Source organism: Falco biarmicus, chromosome 15 (assembly GCF_023638135.1).
Source record: "Falco biarmicus isolate bFalBia1 chromosome 15, bFalBia1.pri, whole genome shotgun sequence".
NCBI lineage: Eukaryota > Metazoa > Chordata > Aves > Falconiformes > Falconidae > Falco > Falco biarmicus.
In genome coordinates this window covers 8,884,835-8,911,961 of record NC_079302.1, presented here as the reverse complement: position 1 = coordinate 8,911,961, position 27,127 = coordinate 8,884,835, and the positions used below count along the sequence as shown (strand labels likewise).

The window sequence follows — 27,127 nt, the reverse complement described above, 5'->3', positions numbered from 1 at the left end:
ATAATGGACTGTCTGTGCTGTCTGCCCTTCCTGAATGCCGATTTCTTCTGACTTGCATTTCACAGTAATTTATGCATCTTTACCAATTGTTCACAAGGCTTTGCTGCAGTCCACCTCGCCTCATTTCAGTTTGCAGCAATAAACAGAAGCTCCAAACCCACTGCCTTCATGACTGGACAGTGTCTATACCTAAAAATGAGGGTTACTTTATTTTTCTGCTAGATTCCCTGTTTAAGCAATACTAGCACCAGCTGTCTGCTGCACAGTCACAACAGACCCTTTATAATCATGCTGTCAGACATCTTCTCAGGATGCTGGCCCACAGCAATTTAGTAACCTTTCTAATGTGAGTATTTCAATATTTGCAGCTCTGAATAACATACAGACTGGAAGGAAAAAAAATGCATCCTCTTCTTCCCCCCAGCTCCTTTTTGTAGTTTTACCTCTAAGAAGAAGTATTAAGTGTTAGGTACTAGAATCTAAGATTTTTTTCTCCAACTCACCAGTATCTGGGACGAATAAATATGATGAATTTATTGCATGGGAGGTAAAGGTTCTGATTTTTATCTTCTCTCTGCATGAAACCAATCTTCTCTGAAAGGACTTTTGAATTGAAGACATAGAGGACAAATATAAATATGGATGGAGGTTAAAACTCTCAGTATAGGTGTGAAGTCATAAACCATTTGACCAAAAAAGATCATTATGTTTTTTCTGCTGCCAGCTTGCTGAGCTAATACACCCAAATTTATTGAAAGATAAAGGTAACAATATGTGAAACAATGAAAAATTCAGAAAAATGACATTAATGTAGTGCTAATTTTATTGCGTTCTTTTGTAGTGAAGTCATTCTTCAGTGCTTTCATTTTTTCCCTCCCAGATTTACGGATAAAAGGACTCTTCTCAGACAAAGAAAAATGCTGTGGGAGTACATGTTGTACTTCTGATTCCACAAGATGTACACATGTACGTGTTTTCAAGGATCACATTGGCTTAATAGTAACAAAGCCTTAGGGGCTTATAGAATGCGCATCCTATTTTTCTGAGGTTAAACGTTTTCCTATCAAGCTGCAGACAATGGTTAATACACTACAGTAAGTGCAACCTCATTATACATTCCTGTGATTTCAATTATTAACATGCTAATATTTTCTATTAATTTTAAATATTCAGGGTTTGAATGTAAATCATTGTATGCTTCTGAATAGATTTTTTATATTAATTACTGAACCTCTGTTACTGTACCAGTATTCTATTATAAGTAGTTAAATCTTTTTTACTTTAAAAAAAAAAAAAAAAAAGAAAAAGCCCACAGATAAGGAAGCTTTGAATTTTTGCCACCTCGGGATATAAAATGTATCTGTCCGTTCATACACACAGAGTCTTGTATATATATTGCTGATTTTGTAAATAATAACTAATTTTATATTTCCCATTTGTTACTGCTGAACCAGGAACTGACGACAAAATTTGGGTTATTAGATTGCAACAGTGTGTAAGCGTGAGGAAAAGGCTAAGGTTTAGAAACAGTGTCTCATTGACTAAAGGATCAAGACAAAGATCAAAATGTGTACATCTAGAGAAAGATAATGACATGAGAGCAGGAGATTAAAAAAAAAGAGTCTGAAATATAGTGTCCCAGATTGTACTCTTGAAATATGGAGTGAGTTGATAGCAGGCAAAGGGCATAGTAGTTCATGGATACTCTAGTTCTGCTAACCTTATCCCTCCCCAGAGCATTCAGGTTTGATTTTGCATGCAGAAATGATTCTAAATATATTTTCGGAATGCTAACTAAGGGGACTCATACTGACTATCATAAACGACAGTAGCCGCTTAAATCAATGCAATGAAAAGATGCCTTCATCTATTGCTAAGATAAATAGATCATAGATCACAGAATGATCTGATCTATTCTATTCCAGATAAATGTCTGAAGCAGATGGACTACAGAAAGAAGTTAGACATTTGGCCAAGAACAGACCCATGATTTTTTTAAGGGTCATATTAGAAATAGCTGTAATAAATTCCATATGTAATGTAAAAGGGCATGTGCATGTGCAAATGTGCATGCACCGTTAGGTTCTGACAGGTTCCGTGTATCACGGACCTGATGGCTATCATTTGTGATATGCATGATGTTGCTATAGTAGAGGTCAATCTTTTTTTTGTCCTCTTTGGTGTCTTAGCATGCCCTTTCTGCCTGACATACCACATTGTCCGTCCCACTGACACTTCTCCCTTAAATGCCTTTTTTGCCTTCTCTGGTATCCTATTCACATACTTTCCTTTTGTTGTACTTCAAATCTCAGCCATTTCTCCTGTGACTACCAATGGCTTGGTAAGAAATAGTAGTTATATAGTTTTGCTCTGTGGATCTACTCCAGAAATCTGACTGAGGCCAATGAAATTACTTAAATGCTTGAAATACAACATATAACTAACAACTTTTATAGGTGATGGTCTGTCTCTCTTTGCCACCCTTTCCTTTATGTTCGTCTTCTTTTATACAGCTAGTTCTTCAGGAGAAATATTTGTTGCATTACATATGCTTGATAGTAATTGCAGAAGTAGTAAGAATAGTAATAATGTGGTATTCAAGGTTGTTCATTTTATGCTCATTTAAATTGGCATTTCTATTTAATAAATCTCCGTAAATGAATCTCTGAAAAGCTTTAGTAAGTCCTTAAATAAGACAGTTACCTGTCAAAACCCCCAAGCAATTAGTGCCATCGCAGCATTTAAAGTGAACTCAGTGCCAGTGCTCAAATCATCAGCTTATTGTTGATGCAACTGTTTGGATAAAAAACCTGTATTGAGCCTCGTTAATTATGCCATAGATGAACTACAATTAATATGTAAGTAGAGACATAAAACTAGACTTATCAGATGTAGCTATCTGTACTAGCAATCAGGCTTTACAAATCCCTCCCTTTTGAAAGTCCCTCAAGCTACTTGCTTCACTTTTTTTTTTTTTTTCCTTTTTTTTTTTTTTCCCCCTCTTGGACTCTAGGTACTGAACTGCCAGCAGAATTCCAAGCACACTCTGGTCTCTGTAATTTCCACCACTCCCACGATGCATAGCAATTAATGATCCCTTGGTTAACTAGCAAGATAGCAAGACAGGTTTTGGGTTTTGTTTTTCTGTTGGGTTTTTTTGCTGGTTTGCTTTTACATGTGTCTCTTTCCTTCCACTGTATTTTATATATGTACGTATGTAAGTTCATAGATTTGTGTAACCAAATTATTACAGCATTAGCAAGAGACAAAGACTCAGAACAGAGGACGTTTTCTTTAGTCACCCACTACAGAAACACCTGACCAGAGCTTGCAGAATGTGCCAGGTCAACATTCCTGGTTTTGCTAGACTTACTTGCACAGCTCTGTAACTGTGTATCAGAAATGGTCAGCAGGCAGGTATTTTTTTTTTCCACTGAACAAATAAGCAATCCCCAAATAAGCCCCCTAAAAGCCAGGATGTAGTTTTGTGGTTTTTTTGGTTTTGGGGTTTTTTTTTTGCTGAGCAACCGCAACCAACAAATCTTAAAACTGCAAATCTTCTCTTCACCCCTCTGTAAATTCCAATATTTATATGCCACAGAGATCATGGTGGGCATGGTTAAAACCAATGAAGAGAGTAAATGTCATACTTAATAATGGTGACAGGCACTTTCTGGCACTGAAAGGCAGACTGCATCCAAAACCTGCACATTTCCAGCCCTACTGAGCACTGACTCTGAAAGTCAAATGAGCAACTTCATCAGACTGTTGTTGTTATTAGGGATGCAGTAAAAGCAATGAAAGGCAGGAGTCAAAGTGAGAATTTAAATATGTCTCTATGAAAGCTTCTTGCATCTACAGATGGAAAACTCCTAAAACACCGAGCATGGCAGTAGCTGGGATATACAGCAGCATTAAACATTACTTATTTATTTAGCTGTTGCAGTGATATGCTCAGTTGAGTTGGTTTATCTCTGCTTGAAGCTGGTCTAGATCAGCCAGTCTCAGTATGACTATTTTCCCCCCCGTTCATAGTCCCTGGAATACAGTGCTGGATTTGCAGAACACAGGGTTTGCTAACAACTTTCCCTCTTCACTTTAACATGCATGTCTTGCAAGACACTGAAAAATAACCAGGGCTCATCCCTCACATTTACATGTGTGAACAATGTTATCAAGAAGAAGAAAAAAATGTTTAAGAATTTGAAGTACAACATCCAGGGAAGTTTGAAGATTCAGATTTCTCCAAATATTTTTGAAAATATACATACCTGTTTATCTTTAAACACTTAAGTAATCTCTTGGACTATGCAGTTTTCATTTCAAAGACTGGTTTCCTTCAGCTTAATTATGACAGCAAAAAGGAAAACAGTCTTGGAAAAACCATGATTCTATATATTCCTGCCATGCCTGCATTCTCTTAGAGCTTGAAAGTTCAAGGCATGTCCCTAAATAATCCAAACATAGCAGGCTTTCCCAGGCAGTGTTACAGTAAGGCTGCTACCCCACCACCACCGTCACCACCGAGTTTGCTGTCAGTCTCACATTTTGTAAGAAAAAAAAAAACATGTATGAAACGGTACCCAGTTCCCCGCAGGTCCTGACTTGCATTCATTGGTTGCTTATGGTTCTCTGATGATGAGAGACACTCGGGTCTAACTGATGCCCAGGCCCTTTTCCAGATCTGAAGTGTGATTTCTGCAGAACCACACTGAAATTCTGGGAATTCTGTAGGTATCGGCCACGGGCAGGCAATGCAGCAGCAACAAGAATCAGCACCTTTCAGGTTGCCCCTAAGTGGGATGAGGATGCTCTCGCGCTGTTCTCACAACTGTGCTCATGTTTTCTGTGATGTCCCCATCACTCCAGGTTGACTAGCGGACCTGAGTAGCTGCAGGCTGGTTGCAGCTTCCCCTTGACAATGTCCTTGTGTGTTCCCACCACCCAGTGGTGTGGAAGCGACCCTGGCAGGGTGCCATCCGTGCCAAACGGTGCAGCTCCTTGTTTCCACCGGGTACACCGCAAGCGGTGCTGTGCAAGGGGGTACGTTAGGTCGATGCTTGCATGGCTATCGTGTCAAAGGTAAGAGCCTGGCCTTTTTGTTTTAAAACTTGGAGAACTGTTCTAATAATGATTACATTAATTAATGTTTTACGGTTTAAGCTCTTAAGTTATGAACTTGTTTTTAACCTGTAGCCCCATAGATCAGAAGGTTTGAAGTATTCTAGTAACTGTGTAGATCCTATCAGTTGTTTTCAAAATTTATTACATTTGGATAGAATCTATTAAAAATACAGATAAAATCATTCTCATCAGTACCTTTTTCAACCACTACCCTACTGTCTTTCTGCTGCATTAGAAAAATGGTTCATTTTTGTGACAAAATGCAAAGCTGAACTATTGTGCTTCTCACTGTAAAGATGTTGGCAGGTTTGATGTGTGCTGGATTTGAAATACCTATTGTACTGCCAGAGCAATTCAAAACCAGTTTTACAGAGAATTATGCCCACTAATTATATGCAAAAGGCATCCATTTCTCCTTCAGTGATACTATGTACACATGAATCTTCTGCTAAGAATAATCAAGTTTACACAAACACACTAAGGACAGCAGAGACAGAGCAACAAGCTCCCCTCATTTTCTTTCAAAACTGGACAACTTCTGCAGATCAAGCGGTTATAAAATTAAAGCACTTCTCTGAAATCACAGTGCTTTCTATAACATATGTGAGAATGCAGAAAGCAGTTTGGAAAGAGAGAGAAACCTAGCGGGGCTGGAGGAAAGCCAAAACGATAAAGAACAATGAGTGGGCTTGCTGGTCTGTTGATCTTGGATTTTTCCCAAGTATCACTTCTTTTCTATGAGCTGCCAGCTTTTTGTTGTGGTGGTGTCCATCCGTTCCCCCCACCCCCACTCCCATCTCTTTTTCCATCTTAGAAGACAAGGACGAGAGAAACAGAGCAAGACAGTGCAGCAATTTTAACAGGAGGATAAACAGGAATGAAAAAAAAGATGTGTTTATTAGTACAGGAAATTGGTTTACAGCTTCATAAATTTCAAACGGGCGTATCATATTGCACAGATTATGAAGTGTTAGACTGCTCCGTTCAGGAAACTGGACAGTCTGCTTTGCAATGTGAAATGTGCTTATACAAGCGCAGTGTGGATTTAACAGAAAGTTAGGGACTACTTAAATAAGCTGGACAGCTACACAGACTCGCAGGATAGCCGAGGCTGAAGGGAGCCTCTGGAGCTTCTAGCCTGGCCTCCCTCCCTCAAAGCAGGGCCAACACGAGCAGGTTGCTCAGGGCCTCGTCCACTCCCATTTTAAAAGCCTCCAAGTCTGTGGTGCTGGACAAGAGCCATCCCAAGATGCTGATGCCATTGGAAGGTTGCTGTCATCTTTGAAAAGTCATGACAATCAGGGACTAGAAAAAGCAAATGTTATGCCCATCTTCAGAAAAGATGAAGAGGGTCTCGGGAACTGCTGGCCCTCAAGACTCAATTCAGCCCTGAGCCAGGACTCCTGGAAAGCAGTTCCAGGCACACAAAGGGCAAGGTGACAGTATCAGCCAGTAGAGCCAGTAGGGATTTACCAGGGCCAAACTGTGCACGACCGACCTGATTGCTTCCCGTAATGAAACGACTGGCTTTGTGGCTGGGGTAAAGCAGTAGCTGTCTCATAACCTGGACTTCAGCCAGGTGTTCAGAAGTGTCCTTTAAGTATCTTTGTAGCCAAACTGGGGAGGTATGAACTGGATAGGCCAGCAACAGGGGTGAAAGCTGACAGCACCGCTGCCTTCAAAGAGACTGGTTCTAAGTGGCTGTGCCAGCGGCTGGAAGTTCATATACCAGCCAGTTACAAGGGATATATGGGGGAGGCTGATACAGGGGCTGATGCTCGTTCACTATTTTTGTAAGCAACCTGGGCAACGGCATGGCATACATCCTCAGCAAGTTCACGGGTAACACCAAACGGGATGGACCAGTTCATAGGCTACCTGGGGGGCAGAGCTGTCATTCAGAGATTTTACCAGACTACAGAGTTGAAAAAAACCCAAGTGAACAGAAGCGTAACTCCGAGCTTGGAACAGAACAATCGGTGACAGAGGCAAGAGGCTGACTAGCTAGAGAGCAGCTCTGCAGACAGGGAATTGTGGTCCTGCTGGACAAAAGGGCGACCACAAGTCAGCATTGCTTTGCTGTGGCAGCAACAGCTGACTGCGAACGGGGCTGCTATTAGGAGCCCCGTGGTGCTGCTGAGAACTGAGCCACAGAACGGGCCGTGCTCCTCTGCTCAGTGCTGGGAGAACATGCCCACTCTTGCACCCCAGGGACGAGAGAGAGAACACTGCAGCAAATGCAGGCGAAAGCTGCAGCGTGGTTTGGGAACCGGGGCACCTGACATTTAAGGCCAGGCTGAAGGGAAGTACTTTGCTTACTGTGGAGAAAAGACGGCCAAGGGCGGATCTACCTGCTGCCTTCAGCTACCAAAAGGGGAGCTGGATTCTTCTCAAAATGTACAGTAAGCGGGCAAGCAACAGATACCAGATCTAACAGAAGAAATTCCACAGATAAAAGGAAAGTTTCCTCACAGTGCAGGTGGTTAAAGCAGGACGATATATTCCAATAGGCTATAGACAATTCTATATCCAATAGACAATAGTACAGAGAGACTGTGGAATATCCTTGACGATACTTTGAACCGAGTGGACAAAGCCCTGATCTAACATTCAAGTTGACCTTGCTCTGATGCATCTTATGGAGTTTTATTATCTGACATGCTGGTTGTCTCCCTTGGCATTTTGAAGACACAAAAAATTATGCTTTGGAGGACCTGCCAGCTACATTCTTCCCCTGCAAAGTTGCTGGATTATATAGCTAATTCCATGCATGTAACTGCAACTTTATTAGTTTCATCCTGCCAAAATATGGCTTTTACATTAAAAAATGTCTCTAAAGCCCCATGGATTTAACTAAAATTATGCTGATTAACGAAGACAATTACTTCTCTATTAAAAAGTTACAGAAATTAACATTATTTTACTTTAAATTTTTAGTTTTCCTTTCATTTGATATACGTGCTTCTTCTATGACAGGTGCTAAAATAATGAACAAGGCAAAGGAAAGACATATTGCAGAGTACTTCATCACAGAAATACATTTCAAGTTCCCTCATTGATAAAGCTTTATGTTCAGTTTATGCATACGAGTGTCTATGCCTTTTCAAACATGGAGACCTAGAGGTGACATGTAATAATATTAAGACTAAATGAACATTCCTTTCTTTTTTTTTTTTTTTTTTCCAGTAAACCAGATAGATAGCCGAGTATATCTCTAAAGGAGAACTTTGCTGTGTCTGCAGGGTAAGGCTGGAGAAACTGTTTAGAAATTGTAATCAGACTAAGCTTTTCCACAAAAGGAATGTCTGCTAATCCCAGGTATATATTTAGTCCCCTACCACCTAATTGAGCAATTCACTAACAGCAGGGTACATTAGTACATCTTCACTCTTGTGAAACAAGGAACTACTCTCATCTCCATTTTACAAGCAGAAACCATGGCAGAGGAAATACTAAAAAAAATACAGCAAGAAAAAGCTGAACAGCAGCCTCATCAGTTGCAGATGACTTTCTCACGCTTTAGTATCTTGTCATAGGTTTCTAGCTAGACCGCAGTCTCAGCCAGAAGGGTAATCCCTGTGTTTCTAGCACATGAATAATGTACCTTTTAATAACATTATGAAAGTATTAGTGTGGCTTTAATCTTATTCCCATTTCAATCATAGCTATTATTTGGCATGGCAAAACACTCCTCAAAACACTGTCATAGAAGCTTAACTTTGCAGTACTGTTCAAGAAAAGCAATTAGCTACTTATTATTTAATGGACAACTATCAGTGACCTGTGAGAATTACAACCTGGATCAGTAGCAGCAGCAAGCATAGTAAGTTTGTAACTTCCAGCCAGTGAAACGGGAGATACTGCCATTTTCCATGATGAAGTATCTTCTACTTCATGACTGCAATCAGGTATATAAATACAGCATCACTGGGTTTTACAATGCAAATTAGTCATCTCTACATAGCGTGTTCAGTGTAGATGTCCTCAAATGCATAAAATGAAGCACAGTCAACAAAAAATACGCACAATTTATTACACAGAGCATGGAAGGAGTGTTTGCTCAGACAGACTCTGAGCACCATCTGGGAGACAAGTGTTTAGTTTTGCAACAGATTGCATAATTTTCATGTAAAATCTGGAGAAAAGCTCTAAATGCTTTAATAGATAGTTGATTTAACATGCGTTTAATCTTTGTTTTGTGTTGTCTTAAAGGCTATGCATATGTTTTGAATGACAGAAGTAGTCATTAACTTATTACAGTGCTCATCCCTTTGCACAATTTGCTTTCTTTTCTTTTCTTCTCATTACGTATGTCTGTGTGCATGCAATATTTCACCTTACAGAGTTCGTTTTCACAGCACATGGTAATTAATCTTAGTAAAACCCAAGCATCTACTGCATATGCATGCCATTTGATTGATTAGATTAAAAATTTAATGTTACAGTTCATATATTAGCAATATTTCAATATAACAAATACCAAGGGCTCTACTATCAATAATAAGAATACTTCAAGAACAACACAAATTAACACCTGAAGCATAAAGAATGACCTTGAGAGAATGATATGCTTTACCTAAAACACATTGCTTAAAATGTATTTAAACTGAGCACCATGTTTATGTGTTCAAAAAGCTGCAGAAAGCACTGCCCTTCAGAACAGGAAAATTTCTGATTAAAAATTTCTCACTGAGCATTTTAGAAGTGGGATAATGTTTAGAAACACTGCATTCACTTTTAGGTTTTTTTAGCAGTATCCAACTAAATGTATCTGCTACATAATAGTAAAAAGCTACACACTACAACTTTGTCAAATTTCTCCTTGCAAAAGTTAATAAAAACATTGGAAGGCATAAACTGAGGATTCATTTTATTAGGACCAGGAACACAGAGAAAGAAATATAATAAAATGAGACAATACATATCATATAAAAAAGGCATGCTACATTATGTGACATTGTTATGACAAAATGAAATACCATCCTTCATTTGGATATCTGTTCTTCTATATCCAAAAGCAAAATTACATCAAAATACTTCTGCACTGATTGACTTGTAATGCAATACACTGCAGCATCTTTGAACCTTAAGCAATGATAATGCTTTCAAACCTGCTATAAACTGGGTCAACTGTAGGAAGAAATTGTAAAAAATGATGCAGTAATTCAATTTAGCACTGTGTGAAAACTGCACAATAGCAGGATTAAAGGATCTGAAAATGAAGACGAGTGTTTCATTATTAACTCCTTAAATGTTGTTCCTTCTGCTTTTTCTGGAATGTCATTTATTTCTAGCTTAGAATTGTAATTTCTGTGTCATGATACAGTGGATACATTCTATATTGCCTCTCCATATGAGCACATTGAAGTTTTCCTGAAGGCTTAATAAAGTTTATGAAATAAGTCAGCATTCACTATTAATTTCACCCACATAGCTAACAAAATAAATTATAAAGAAAAAGCACTATACAATCATATAAAAGCTGTGGTGTGTATAAAACCTAGACAACTTTTTTTTAAAAAAAAAAACCAAACAAAAAAGCAGCTGCTTAAGTGGCCAAAGCAGCGTTAAAAAAAAAAAAAAAAGTACTGGTAAAGCTGCAAATGAAAAGTGCTTGTACGCAAGATATACCCCTGTTTGTTCCCTGTACAATGCAATCATTTAAACAGCTGGCCTCTTTTGTAACATGGTAATTTTATAGACATCATTTCTTTATGTGCCTAAAGAGGCCTTTTTTTTTCTTTTTTTCTCCTTTGCCTATTGTGTGTTGTATGTGCATGTGAGTATGTTTTGGATCAGCATGTGTAACTGCCACGGCCATTCCTCCTGCAGGAAGTCCAGTCTCTGTCCCAGTGTATTACAATAACACTCCATGCTGATGATCGTCGGAATCCTGTGTTCAATTCAGAAGCAAAGTCAAAATGAGTGACAATTGAAGAGAAACCAGCCTGGAATGATTTGAAGAGCTGGGTAAGCCTAAAGATGAAAAAAAAAAAAAAAAAGGGGGGGGGGGGGGGGGGGGGGGAATCCTGCTGCAGAGGAGCAATTGTACTTTTGTGTATGAATCTATAAAAAAAATCTCCTCTGAATTCTTTACTTTGAGAGCTTAGATAGCTTCAATTAAATTCAGTCTGGACATCTAAAAATAAAGTTGATAACAGACAGAAGTGTAGGCTTACTTCTGCCATGGAAAACTGTCTTTCTTCCAAACTGTATGGTAGCACTCATTTCTGAACTTAATCTTATTCTTAATTGGCAGAGGACTGATGTAAAATTCTATTTGGCTCTTTTTTGTGTGTGCCTAAATTGCAGGAAAGTGTGATTCAAAATCTGTCTTATGATTCTGGCTACCAGTCATGCAAACAAAGGGCCCTGCTAGCGCTCCTGCTCACCCGCCTGAGGCTTGCTGACAGCGATGTGCCCTGGGTCCGACTGCATCGCCGTCAGAATGCAGCCAGTGCTGGTTAACTTTGTTCTGGAAAGCAGCCTTAGGTCCCCCAATTTAAGTGTACACATTGCACTTCCCACAACTGGAACAGCAGTTGCTTGGCCATCACAACCAATAAATTAAAAATTGACACGGGGGAAAAACCGTAACAATCCAAAATAAAAGAGCAACTGGAGAGATCTGCGCTGATATTACTAACTGAGAAGTTTCAAGCCTATATCTAGTGACTCAACTGTAAATTACCACATGTGTTTTAAAGAATCTGCAGTTTGTTTTCCTCTGCTTCCCTATCTCAAAAAGTAGTAATATGATATGAATTACTACTCCCTTTTGAACTCATGGTTACATGATCCCAGAACACAGAAGATACACGATACCTCATATATTTATGTATCATTTTACTGCGCAGATCTGGTGGTACACAGGATGCAGCCTGCATCATCTACTTGTGTTGCCATACCATAATTCATAGTAACATCACTGGCCAGTGAGCTCAACTGTACTATAAGTGCTGGGACTGCCATCAAGTCAGCATGAGATGAAAAAAAGAGTAGCTGAGCATATAGAAAAGTATTCATACAAACAGACCACTCAATGGCACAAATGAGTATCATATACTAAAAATATTTATAATAAATATTGTGACAGAATCGTTTTGAAAATAGAAAAGGGACACAATCTTCTAATTCTGAAAATGATCATTAAGCAATTAATGTTTTCTCCATCTCTGGTCTAAAATGTAAGTTCTCCTTCAGAAGCGATTATACATTATGATTGTAGATTTACTTTTCTCTCTAGGAACAAGAAAGGATGTGCAACTTACCAGTTTAACACATGTTCAATGATGTAACAGAAAACTGACTGAAGGAGTAAGGTAAGCTTTAAAATCAGAGTGGGAACAATTTTTTTTTTTCCCTATAAGCACAATTAATAATGTAGAGTATATTTGTGAGATAAATTTATAAACCCCTCACACTGTTTTCTCAGTTTTTTTCAGTTTTCTCAGCTGATCATTCAACCTTTATGTTTGCCTATAGTCAATCTCATGTTTAAGTTACTGGAATTCACAGCTAGAGGTTTCATACTCTGGAAGAGTCCCTTATTTATGGAGGGCAAAAACCAATGCTCCTGTTGCTCAGATTTTTCAAAAGGTTTTTTTGTGTGTGTTTTTTCTTGATGCACAGCTGCGGTTCCGGAACTCCCATAATTTCATAGTGTCTTTATGGTAACTTTCAAGGCATCCTGAAACTCAGTTGCATGCTAATAGAATTTAACTGAATTTGTACTTGCCAAAATCAGTATGCATGGTTAACAACTTCTTGAAGCTGAGATTAGCTAAAGCTTGAAATACAATGTCTACCAGAGCATCAGATTTCTATCATGACCATGCAACAGGAAAAACTCCCAGATTTAAGTTTCATGGTGTAATAAGGATGTTTGTGTTAAGTTAGGTGCTGTTGCAGAGAGCAGTTCTGCATTGATTGGACCTTGAGAGCACTTAGGTACACGGGGATTAATTTGGAAAGGTAATCCATGGCCTGATCAGCAAAAGATTAAAATATTTGGAATAAAATTCTACTTGGGCACAGCAAAATGAGGAATGGAAATTACAGCAATATACTCCCACTTTTTATAGTTTATTCATTTATCCATTTACTCATCTTGACCACTGTGCTTATGAAAGCAAAATGTAGTTTGCTTTTATGCATACCTTGCTGTATCTAAATGCTTATTTCTCAGTGGTTATAGTATGTATTTAGGGATATGATCCAATAGCTACTGAAATCAAAAGCTAAGTCTGCATTGCTCTCCAGCTTATTTGAAATAGGTCCAGATCAGGAAAATAAGTGATACGTTCAGCGTTTCTGAGTGAAGTAACATGCGTCAATTAACTGTGCCACAGTTAGTTCCTGGCAGCGTCTTTGCAAAGTGATTGCCAGTCGCTTTTCATATGAATGAAATTAAGACCTTCAGGGTGGAAAAGCATGTACAATCCTTAGCTGTTTTATATGAAAAAACTTCTTTGTCATACGAGGCACAATAGCAAAGAAACAGGGTGTTAGAAGTGACATTTCTGTGCTAGAGCTCTAAGTATGTGTATATGGTACACTGAAGCATAGCCAGCAGCAGAACACACCGTTATTTGGATGAATCCCTTGGCAAAGTGATAACCTATGGAGAAAGGACAAGCAAGTTTGCTTTCTTGGGGTGAAGCTAGGGTGGACATAATCACAATGTAGGTGAGGGATGATAGTACAGCCTTTAATGTGCAGAGGATTAAAGCATGAGGTGGGTAAGCATAAACGTGAATTTCTAAATTTGTTTGGTAAGCCAGATGTGCATTTAGAGGAAGCAGAAATTTGAGTCAATAAACCCTAAATGGAAGGCAGACCTGTCTGCCATGATAAGGTAGCCATTAGGCCCATGAGTGTCACTACAGTAATTAGAATATACTGAGAAATCTGACTGGCTTTTTCGCATGATGGGAGCACTGCCAACTGCTTTTGGTATTGGCTGATAGCAACAGGAACAAGCTGACAACACCTGTTCTAAATTCTTTACCAGCAAGAGAAGACGCTTTTCAGTGGGTTTGTCCTTTAGCATCTCCCCTTTCTTTTCCAGTGTCTTAAGCACATTGTAAGCAAACAAACAGCAATGGTATTTTTAAGGCTTAGTTGTGCTAGACATTGTTCAAGCTCACCTAAGAAGAGGTGCCATATATAAATTGCATTCTTCACGTGTGAGCTTCCCCGCGACATTGCATTTGCCATCAAGTTTTGGATTCACTTGGTGAGTTTTCAAAGCAATGCTAGTCTATTCTGATGTTTTTCATAAGCACTGGCAAAGGGGTTTACTATCCTGTCTCTTTCCTCTGGAGTTTCAGCTTGCTTGAAACATAAAAAAAAGATTATTTGGAGTAGATCAATATTCCCCTAAGATGTAAATGCCTCAGTTTTTATAAGTGAAGCAAGATTTGGCCTGGCCAGTACTCTAATGTTAGATCTCAAAGGATATCTCAGGGGCTGCAGAAATTGTAATGAGGAATCAATAACCAGAACAAATCTCTCACGAGCTGGATGAAGCCTCTCAGAGTGTGTGTCTTTGTATGACTGGACATAGTTTTCTGCAGATGCGATGCAAAATGGAGGAACTCAGGAAAGTCATGTGGCAGTTTCAGTGCTGGGCAGGACTGTAAGTTTTATCCCAGAGGTGAGACTGTGCTGTCAGTAGTAATATTCTTCCTGCATAAATTGCCATTGGAGGAAATGCTCTCCTTTTCTCACCCTTCATAGCTGGTACACATTGTTCCCTTTTATTGTTTAAGCAGAGGCTGCATGTCACCATAGGTACACCTGAATTACAGTTTCGATTAAAGTGAGTGATGTTTATACAGTGTTTGGGGGTTAAATGAGCATTTTCAAGTCCTACAAATGTATGCAGAGCATTTTGCTCTCTCCCACACTGTTCTTGGATGTGAACAAGATGAGCTTTGTGTCCACTTGATAGCTTTATTAAAAAAATGAGTCAAGATTATGCTGCTGGACCACCATAGTCAGCTGTCTTGTCTCTCAGGGCATGAGGAACTATATCTGTATATATATATATATATGTATAAAAGGGGGTATTTTTTGTACCACCCTAAATTGAACGGTTCTCAGGTGTTTTGCCAGGTTGGAGATCCAGGGCAAGTTGAATCTGCAGCTGAATGCTGAGTGTGTATATTTATAAGGCAAGCAGGAATCCAGTTGTATTTATTAATAATTGGAGATACACAGAAAGTCTGCAAATGGCTTGATATTCATAAAACCTTAAGAAAAGTTCAGATGCTGCATACTGGGTTGTTACAATTCCATTACTGTAAGGGCCTTCTGCTTTTTTCTCTAAGCTATTGTTATTCTGTGTTAATTAAAACGCAGACAATTAAGTATATAAAAGTACACTCGAGCTTCTGTGCACATCCAGCTGAAAACAGAGCCAAATGACCAGAAACAGGCTAATGGAGTTACAAACTTTGCTTCCCAATAATGAATTTCATACTCAGTCATTCTACTCCAGTTACAAAGTGACATTTAAATTATGCTGCTGTTTCTCCTACAGGCTTCTGACAGGGTGTTTTCAGTAAGAAAATTAAATGGGTTACAAGGCACTTAAATGCAAAACTTAAAAGTGGTATCTTAATGTGTTTGATTCCTAAATGAAATGTTAGCTCTGTGTGTGCATATGATTTTACCATGAATGTGACATGTAAAACTGACAGTACATCTCATCAAATCTTCAGTGCGCTAACTTGCATCCTTTAAATGCTGGCCTTGTGACATTCCTGTTGAACCCACACAACAGAATTAGTCATGTGGAGAGGGCAACCGCTGGCAAAAGAAACAAAAAAGATAAGGCATGAGCAGCTAACTTAGCATTGTCACAGGTAAAAGACAGCAATGAATCACAGGCAACTGCAAAACCATCAGGAGAAGAGCCAGTAATGAAGGTGATTCAACTGTAATGTCAGGCTCTCTCGAGGAGACAGCATGCACATGGGTAGAGAAGTGGAGAAGAAAACAGGTGAAGGCTAATTTTTGATGTTGAAAAGAAAGCTTTATCTTCCTTGTGTGAGGCCCCAGTTTAGAAAAGGTATTTATCTATGAGGTTAACTTCGTCAGCTCCACTAACTGCACTCCAGTGAGAGATAAGAAGATAATTAAAATTACCACCATGCTTAATCAACTTGCCAGCATAGGGATACTCTCTTGAATTGGGGCACAATTAAATTAAGCTTAACTTCTTCCAAATATATGCAAGAAGTAGACATCTGGCAAAGTCTAGCTGAAAACGCACAGAGCTGCATTAAGACAATCTCCAAGGACAAAGGAAATGGAAAGTGAAAGGGTATTACAGAGCAAGACTTCTGCCAAGTCTTTTAATTTTTGTTTTGCAATGCAGACTACCAGTCACAAAAATACTGGTGATTTCACTACTTTATTGCTAAATCACTGGTGATTTCACTCATTTACCCATATATACATACATATATATGAAAATGTATGCATGTACACTAATGTACATGATTTTATAATAAGCGTCTCTAATTGCTGTGTTTTACTATAGTTTATAACTGTAATTAAAAGGTCTAAAAAGGATATAAAAGAAAGTAGACTAATTGAGCTAATCAGCGACAAGAGCAAGGCCCTCCTGGCCTTGAAATCTATAGCTCCATGAAAGGGAGTCTCTGAATATTTGCTGAATCTAAGAGTATTAATAACCAGCAGTTACAGTTCTGTCTGTCTACAAGGGGCACCGAAGAACTAATTTTAACAACATGCCCAGAAGGTAATAGCAGAATCTCTATTAATCCTACTGAATCAGAGTTGAGAAGACCTCTTAAACCACAGCTGGAACTAGTCTCAGCCAGATTATATGCTGCAAATTCCTGATTCCTACTCTCTGGGCATGAGCTATAAACTCACTGAAGACAGAAAGGCTACCTTTCAGATCAGGGCTCATAAAAATAGTGTGAATGGCAGTTGTGATCTCACACTCTGGAAAGTCAGAATGCTTTAAAAATAATCTAAAATCATGGAAGAAAATAATTATATTTTCTTATTTTTCTCTACAGTAGAAATCTTGAAGGACCTTTTCAAATGGGAAGCCTGCATTTCAGAAGTGTTTTAAAGAGTACGGTCACTCACCAAAAGCAGAAACCTAGGACCCATCAAGCACTTTTTAAGGATAAATATAATTGAAAATATCTCACAAAGGCATCAACCAATTCCTTTTACTTAACTATGTGAAGAAAGGTAATAATTCTCTTTTTCTTCCCCCTAAACTGTAAAAGTAGAGTTCATTAGGTATGCTTTTTTTGCTTTTCTGTGCTTCTTTATGTAATTTGCTGTTTCATACATGGGGGGAAAGTTATAAAAGTACTGATGGTTTGAAGGAATGACTTGTTAATTTATTCCTTAGTCAGGTATCATCTGAATGCTTTGGAACTGCACTAAGTCTCCTGAATTCCCAGTCTCCCTATATGGCTTGTTCTAGCCTGGCCACAATGCCTGAGCAGTAGAATGTAATTTAGAGAGCTCTACTTTCAGGAAATCATCCTCCTTTTGCAACAGGTCCCTCCTCTTCCTGGGATCTGACTGTTGATCTTGCCTTTGTTTTCCATTTCACATATAAAATATAAGATTTTACAAAATAGTTTGGTGTATCAGTTGTTAGTTTTCAGCCCAAACGCATGGTATCTTCAAATATGGCAGCGGTCAGTCCCTTCTCAAGTCATTAATTTAATACTTGGTTCTAAAGGCAAATTAAAAGGGGGGTTTATACCTGAATTCTTGTCTGCAGTCCTGAATGAAATGTGTCAAAATCCACTTGACTTCACTAGACAATCAGGCCGTGCTTAATCCAGTATTTTATACTATAGCTTTTTTTTTTTTCTACCTTTATAACATTTCCATGATAGCCAAGCACCAGTTCAGCAGGTGATGAACCTTACTCTGCTCTTTATCGGTCTCCCTGGCTGTTTGGCTGTACAGAGGCTGACAAGAGGCAAGACAGCTCGTGCCAGCGCCTGGTTCAGGTAACTGCCACAGTTTCCATATCTCAGGCCTCCCACATGACCTCTGAGGGTGCCTACCTAGAGCCGAATGCTTGGAATGCAGACAGTTCCTGCCAGTTAGGATAAAAAATCTGGAACCAATGAGGAGTAAAAAACTTAGAATCATAGAACCATTTAGATTGGAAAAGCCGTTTAAGATCATTGATTCCAAAGATCTAACAACTGCTAAACCATGTCCCTAGGCACAGTGTCTACACATCTTTTAAATACCTCCAGGGACAATGTCAGGTCTGTAGAGACCCTGTGTGTGAAATATTTCTGGGTTTGCATTCATATACAAACTTAATCATGCATGTATGTCAAGAGCCTATGACATGAGACACTTAGAAAGTATGAGTTGATTTGAATGTAATCGTATGTTGGGAAAGAAACAGTATTATTGAAAACCTTCAGTTGAGTCTGGCAGTTAATCTAAACAGAAGAAAATACCAGCATCCAAAAATCTTAGACCATAAAAAAGCCACTGATCATCCTGGCAAGCTGGTCAAGTATGACTGGGAAATAAACCACTGAAACACTCTCCATGTTTCTGTAAGGGGAGACAGAGCAATTCAGCACCTGAAGCTCCTATTCAGGCAGAATTTGCTACTAATACCAGTTCTTACACCAGATCTCATCAGGCTTGACTTGAAGGAAGTTGTAGGCTTGAAGCCACAAAGTTCAGTATTAGAAAGGTAGCTTCTCTGGAGGGGGAGAAAGCAAAAATCAAATTGTCATCTGAAATTTTACTCTTTAAGTCATGAACACATTCGAACACATTCTTTTGAAAAGTTAAACAAGTGATTAGGAAGTTATCATCAAACATGTCTATGCTGGACTACCTCCCGACAGAAAAAACGGTGCTTTCATTAACAGTAATCCCAGAAAACCACTCATTTTTATTTTCTTCCAACAAAGAACTGTGCTTGTGAGGTAAAGAACATTCTAATATCCCCATCATCTGTTCCCATTTCCTTTCAAACTGAAAAGAGTATCTCTTCATTTCTCTGTTGTGTGCAGCTACTCTTTTACAACAGTGGGTTGTGAAACCAGAGCTTCCACTGACACAGGATCAGAGACAGGCTTAAGATTTTAGAGGTGGTTCTGAAGTCCTGAGAAATCCTTCACAAGCTGTATGCTTTTAGCCGTGCTGAATTGCTACCGTCTCCAGATCTAATCTTTCCAGCAGCTGATTTTCCCTTTATCCTGTGTGACCAGACTTCTCCCACAGGAGAAATTATGGTTCCAACTTTCCTAAAATTCCATCATTCTTATTACCCACAGTGGCACAAAAATGGGTCACCCTTTGAATCCTGTTTACACACTAACTTCACAAACTTATTCATTGCTTTTATCATGCAGATGGTTGTATGTAAGAAAACATATTTGTTAGATGTAAATTTTAGCTGCTTGGGGTCCCTGTCTCTATGAAGCATCTAGCCTAATGTCACCACAGGACAACATTTATGTTTTCATTTAAAAATAAAGTAGGCAGATGGGACTTCTCTCATCCATAGAGTAGTAAATTAAAAACAAAAGTAATGATTTTTTTTAAATGCTGTACTCTGCTGGGATGAGAATTTGGCATTATGACATCTGGTCTAATTTGAGTATTCCAGTAGCTGCTGTACAGCATTTACTAAAACACGGAAATGAAGCCTGCTAATATTATTTTTGCATAATCCCTGTGAACATGCACACCAAAAGTCTGTGCTTACCCATCTCTCAGCAAAATAAAAAAAAAAAACCAAAACAGTAGAGACAGTTAATTTCATGGCATATGTCAAGTATTAATCACTGGAGTTGAAATGTTATCATAAAAAAGTCCACTTTAGATTATCTGTCCCTGAAAATAATGGAAAAGAGAAGCGGAAAAGAGAGAGCAGTCTCCCAATTTTATCGCAGAAAATTTATTCCCAAATAAACTTTTTCTCAGTAACATCTAGGACTCAAATTTTCTCTGAATCTTCCAACCATTTACGCAAGTTATTAAGATTCCACTGAATATTCAAAATGTTTCTTCAATTAGGTAGAGACCTTATGATGCCAAGAAACTATCAATATTAACTTAATTTTTGTCTTTTGATTATGAGCTATTAAAACTTGTCATCTTTAACAAGACACAAAGCATGACTAGTAAATGATTAAACAATTTTCAAGAGTTCAACATAAGATACCACAGATATACCACCAAATTGAAATGCCTCTTCTACCTCAATACAAAATCCAAGTAAACACACTAAATAAATGGGCAGGCTGCAGTTCCCAGGAAATAATGCCTTCTGCTCTACTATGGAATAAAAAAGTTCTCACTCGTAAGTCATTGACTCTAATTTGGCCAAAAAATTGTCTGCTGAAAACTGCTGCAGATGCTAGCTGGTCTCAGACCAAGTATTACCAAGAAAAGCCATCCAGCAGATACATTACTGGATAAACATTGAAGAACTGAGCTCCATCCCTTGCTTGACTGCTGGTTGAACTGCTGGTAAGTCACAGCTCTGCTATTTCCATAAAATGCCTAGGATTCTCCACCTGTAATGAAGGAATACGGTTGTTAGTAATACTTCTGAATCATATTTACATGGTGCTTTTAAAAAAACCTAAAGGTAGTGTGATTTTTTGGGGCGTGGGGGTGGTTTTTTGGGCAAGTAACTAGTTCAACTGACAGTGAGAGAATGCATTTGTCTCTCACCCTTCGGGTTTCAGTTTGGAACCGAGAGTCACAAGCGCTGAGGTCAGTAGGAATGCCATGACCTTCCAGACATGATGGATGACTTCCAGCTCCATACGCCCCACTGCCTTTGCATGAGCACTACAGATACTTACAAAGGAGACATTCTCTTAAAACTTTTCAGGAAAACACTTTTGGCAAATCCAGCCAAAATACAAGCTCTTTTTATATACTTACTTTACATTTTTAGGGAAAAATAACACTGTATCAACCTGAGAAGTGCTTTTTTTTCAGTAACGTTGTACTGGGGCTCCGTAAGCATTTACCTTCTGCCTCTAGCTATGGAGAATGAACAGTTAATAATACTAACTGATACGAGAAAACAGCAAGCCTTGTGTTTATTCAAAGGTTATGCAATTACTTCAGTTGGTATTTCTGTTCTGTGACAATAACGATACAATATTTTACACAAATATAATTATGAATATTGTGAGTGCTGATTATTTAAGGAATTGTACCGAGAGAAGAAAAAAGTCTTATTTGGTCTTTAGTGTCATACAAAATTGCTGTGCAAGAGGAAATACGAATAAATATACTACATCGTCTTACGTGGGTAATCCCACATGCCTAGTAACCCTGGAACCGGGGTTCTGTGCAGGTACAGGGCAACAGCAAAATTTATGCAGTTTTAGAATTTAGACCCTAATATGGAAAAGGAGCTTTCTTCCTGAATCAGCCAGCATGCCTGTACTTTCACTGGTGGTAGCTAGTATATAATGCTCAAAGGACTTTGAGCCACCTTCTTTCCAGGTACCTAACCATATTCCATATTAGTACTGGTTGAAACAAAACTTTTTCCATGAAGAATTCAGCACAAAGAAATCTTAAGATTTTTTTTTGCTTTTGCTTTTTGCTTTTCAGTCTAGCTCTTACGGTGGGAATAAAGAACTGGAGTCCAAAACCAAGCATGGACAGAGGGCCATTTAAAGTACCCATTTGGAAATTTGAAGGATCAGGTATGTCTTAAATAACACCTCCTTCTGTGTAGTTAAGGTAGGGGGAAAAGGAAGGGAAGGGAAACCTTCATTGAGGGTTTCTTTTGAAAAAATAAGGAAAATTTCCTTCTTTTAGACAGATGGCAAAAAGTATATGTTTCCTCTTTTACCCTTATTTATCTCAGTAGATAAACTACTCACTGAAGAGGAAGGGTACTTCAGTTCACAGTTTCTTCCATCCAGGGAATTGAAATTTAAATTTAAATCCTTATCTGTCTTTCTGGAGAGTGCTTCATCACCACTGTATGTTGCAGCATGTATGTATCTGTAAGTAAGAGAAAGAGCATTCTTCTCAGTATTTTTAGGGAAGCAATTTATTTTGCATGACACACTAATTAGGGAGCAGATGCACTTCTTTACAGTCTAATCTCATGGTTAGGACACTCTCCTGTGATGAGGAAAAATGTTGGTTCAGATTCTGTAAAACATGAGAAGTAATTCAAAACAGATCTGCACTCTGCTGCGTTCTGAAAATGGATATCAAGAGTTACCACTGATAATCACTATTGTATTCTTCTAGTACCACATTCTAAAGTTCTTACAAAATTTTAAAGTTCTCAGGAAATTAAACCCAAGAATTTTGTGCTGGAACAGTTTTGTTCTTTAGCAGTAATGGAGAAAATAGAATCTGTTCTTTGCAACATGTGGATTCCCATGTGGGCTCCAGAAATGTATTTCATTGTCTTTAGGGCAAGAACTAATTCAGAGAAAGGCTCTTTTATTTGCCACCTATGAATCTTAACCTTGACCTAGAAAGTCTATCCTCACTGTTGCATGAGGGGCAATTAAACTTCTGTGAAGCAAAACCTCCCTACCATAGCAAAGTATGTCAAGCGTATCAGAGCTCAAACCTCCAACCTCATTTTATTCCCTTTAAATGCACCAAGCTGCCTCACATTAATTTGAATAAACTGAGAACAACGGCATTTAATAGGTTTGAGAAACCTGAAAGTTCCTTCAATCTGTTTTGGGTTGTTAAGACTTGCTGAGGGGAGAGCAGGTTTCTAAAATAAGTAAGACATAGATTTCCAAAACGAGACACGGAGCTCAGACATTTAACTGAACAACATCAGTCTGAGAAGTTACTGTGCACCAACTGCATCTCGTAGCTGTTGGTAACGGCTCGTGTGCTCACTAACAGCCTGCCCTGCTTGTGAGCTAAAACAACTTGGGGAAAAGCTCAGAGTACCAGACTGTTGCATTTCACTTGGGGATGGAGGCAGGCTAGAGTGCACACTAACTGGTCTATCATGGCAGCTCAGCTGACTGGAAGTAATTAAGCTTCTATTAGCAAGTGGCTAAAACACTGGTCATTGCTGTCCCTTCACAGACTCAAAGAAGGCGGGAAGAACACCCAACCAGAGCACATACCGTTGAACGAATCATAGTCAGACAGCTCACTGATTTCTTATATAATGCAAAGATGCTTTTAAAATTCAAGGGGATCCATGGATCCTCAGATTCAGGCTGTGCATGAAGGAACACAACAAAAAATCTCTGGTACTCTGTTTTTTGTTAGTATTGTCTGACCCCAATAAAGGTTTGCATGTCTCCAACAAATGCAGTAATCATTGTTTTGCTGAGATCTATGCTTAAATATGCCTTCTTTTCTTATATACCCAAATGAAGTGCATCCAGAAGCCCCTTTTATCTTACATCCTTGAAAATGAGAAAGTTTACAACAGGAAAGAGGATCCTTGATTCTGAAAATGACATGTAACTCAGCTTACAGTTTTTCTAGTAAAATCAATGCTTCTAGAATGCTGGATCCCAGGGTTTTACAATTCTGCATTGATCTCATTCACCCTGTTTCCCATGAGAGCCTTTCTGAAATACTGCTGTTGAGTAACACGCTTGCTAGTATGAAGGGGACAGAGGAGTAACCTTTGCTGCTTAAGTAAAATGCAAAATGACATAAAGCATCCAATTCAGCCTCCTTCAGGGTGTTTAAGACACAGAACTCATTTTTCTGGATGAAAAGCAGACAGTGACACTGCCAGCAGCAACTGTGTCAGCTCAGGTTCTCCCAGCAGGAGGGCCATACAGGGTGGCTGAAGAGGGAAACACAACAGATGCCACAAATGGAAGTGCTCATTTAGAGCCAACGTTTAACTAGACAAAATGAGCTATAGGCATAAGGAAGTTAACAGTGACTCTTCAAAACATAACAAATGCAACTGATCAATAATGAAAAGTATAAAACAATTAAGATCTGTTTGAACTGGGGGTCCCAGCCTGCATCCAGAGCATCTGCATCTAGCTGTGGGTGAATAATGAATGCCTTGGTTTGGTATCTTCACAACAAAAACACAGAAGAGAAAAATTAAAACGCAGTTTAGGGAAGTATGACAGAGAAATGTTTTGAGCAGAAAAACCTTTCCTCTTCTCCCAAAATACCTTTAAAAAATTATATATTCATTACATTGTATGTCATATTGTTCAATCAAAATGTTTTGTATCCTATTTTATATTTATCCCCATTAAAACAGTTTTCCTGTTGTGCCTGTTTTTAAAGGAAAAATGGTACTTAGCAGTTTTTAGGAACACAAATATCAGATTGAGCTAGATATGTTTTTGAAAAAAAAGGAATTTTTAAGAGATGCACAATATAAAATACATTATTTCTAAGTAGACTATGTTAACATTTTATACAGCTTAGTGCAAAGATGACCATTACAGGCAAGTACTTACATCATACTATATCCATTGAAAAATCAGAAATTAATTTTAATGAAAGACAAAATATTAAACCACCAGAGTTATTAAATATTTAGAACATAACTGCTTTGTAGTGGTTATGATCAACTAAAATAAAATTAATCACATTTTTTCAAAGTAATGTAGATATATCTGGATGCTCCTCAAGCCATTAAAATACGAGTGATGGCTATTGATAAATTTAGCATTTTCCCATCACTTAGAATTGGAATGAGGGTGTGAGGAAAGCTGGTTTTGTTAACTTGCGACCAATTAGTAAAGCAGTGCCTGCCATGATCTGTAGATCATCAAAAAAATGATTAGGAGGGTTACAGTGACTTTGTTTCTCTGTATAAAGAAGTGATCATTTCCACTGCCTACCACAGAAACAAAAAATTACCTACAAACCCTGCTTACTATTTAAAGGAAGGGAAAATACATGAAATGCTAACTACAGTTAAGAGGAAGTTTGGGTTTGGTTTTTTTTTCAATGATGACATTCTGTCTGTCTACTTATAAAAGTGGCAGATACTTCATGGTTTGGTTGTAATCCATCATTACGTATCATTTTATAATGTGTTCTATCATAATAGCTTTTAGCTGAAGTCCAGTGTAATCTCTAGGTTGTGACTCAATCAGAAATGTGGCATACCTACTTACCTGTGGCTAGAAAAGTGCAAAAATCTATAGATAGCAACAAGGAAAAAAGATAGGGAAAGGTCTACAACGCTGCATTATTGATGGGATACTTTGCAATACTAGGTTTCCATTGCTTAAAGAAACCTAAAATAGGGGTCATGCAATTCAGTCCACCGGCAGATGATGAACTGCAGTTAAGCTCATGTTTTCTCAGGACTGCTATTTCTCCACTCATGCATCATGAAACCAATCTCTTAAGTCCTTCAGATGTTTTTCCCATAAAGCAGTTACCTAATGGCACTCCCATCATCATAGTATGAGCCTTATATGTAGCTTGACTAGCACGCCGCTCTGCACAGGGTGAATTTCACTTGTGCCAGAAGAGGGATGCAAATAGCTTGAGATGGCCCATGATGAAGATTACAAGTAGCACTTAAATGTCATTGTTTCCATGACCTGTTTCATTTCACGAGTGCACTGGGGTTAAAAATGCTGTTCCGTCTGCCGCATAGTGTGTTTGAGATTGGGGCAGACTATACCTGTCAGAGAGAACTACAGACAAACCCAGCGAGACTGGCTGTGCCAAGGCTGACTTCCAGCGAGGCACGCTGTTACTGCTGCTGCACCCAGCTCGCCTGGTAAAGCAGCCGGGTATAGACCACTGGAGCCTGAGGATGAGCCTCAGCTGTGGGGACGTTCAGGAAGCATGCACAGCTATTCCGGGTCCTGCATGGGAAACTGTGCTAATTGGGTAAAGCCACTCTAGTGTACAGGGACCAACTGGCAAGCGCAACTTCCACAACGAGAGAGATCCATATTTTCAAATGTAACTAACAACTTGTGACAATAAAGCAGGAACAGGAGCCAAGATGCTGGCACTTCATCTTGTCACCTCTTTCAAGCACAGTAACTAGAATTTGCATTTGTTTCTTTTCCAAAGGCAGTCACTTATTTTATAAAGTAGACATTTAATGCATTTGGTTTCTTTGGCACAATTTTATTTTGAAGCCAAAGTCTCTAAATAGTTTGTCTCTCTTATGAAAAGAACTTGAATATTATTTAATTAATACTGTATCAAACCAGAGAAATGGCATCATCCACACACAGAGCAGAGATCAGAACTGTTTCAAAAAGGGTAAATAACATGACTGTGATAAAGGAGAGCAAAGATGATGGAAGTATACAAAATTATGGGTGACGCAAACATGGTAAATCAAAAAGGCAGTGCACTTCAAAACCCACAACAGCCAACAGTTTGACAACACAGTATCACTGTCTATTGCCATTCATAAGTCTTGGGTAAACAGCTACATCTGTGTCTCCCTTGCCCAGTGCATATCCTGGCTTTTAGGGCTCCTTCCAGGGGATTTTACAGTATTTCGTTTCTAGACCAGGCCCTGAGCTACGATACACAGGATATCAATCATTCTTACCCTGGAGGTTAAACTCCACAAAGTAGTCTATGCATGGAGGAGGGTCAATGCCAGAATAACATTTTTAGAAGAAAAGTGTTCTTTATTTGGCATCTGGCTGTGGGCATGTCTTTACAGGCAAAAAGAAAAAAAAAAAAGGGGGGGGGGGGAGGACAGAAAATTGGAGGGGAGTTTTTTAAACACTGGCTTAAGCCTTGGTAGGGATTAGGTAGACAAGTAGGGGTAACTTTCAGACACCCTAAATTCATTATTCTCATTTCCCTACAGCAGACTTCACAAGGAGAGCCAACAGGCAGATGAAGAAACATGAACCTGAGCTGGTACTTTCATACAGCACTGCAGAGGATACTAGTTCAAACTCCAAACAGCTTATTGCTGTGGTAGAACAGCGCTAGCTCTGAGCTAAGACCATCTGCCTCTCAGCAGCACACATTAGGCAGCCCAGCACCATGTTGATGTAAACATACC

At 38.8% G+C, this 27,127-nt stretch overlaps 1 long non-coding RNA gene across 1 annotated transcript in view; it reads right to left on the bottom strand.

The window, feature by feature from the left end:
• Nucleotides 1-19,989: 19,989 nt before the first annotated feature.
• LOC130159476 (uncharacterized) overlaps nt 19,990-27,127 on the bottom strand; it is a 68,158-nt gene continuing 61,020 nt past the window's right edge. The window contains exons 3-4 of the long non-coding RNA XR_008825749.1: nt 22,032-22,155; nt 19,990-20,696 (exon numbers count right to left, since the gene is read on the bottom strand). This is a non-coding gene — a long non-coding RNA (uncharacterized LOC130159476). The remainder of the gene's footprint in view (nt 20,697-22,031; nt 22,156-27,127) is intronic.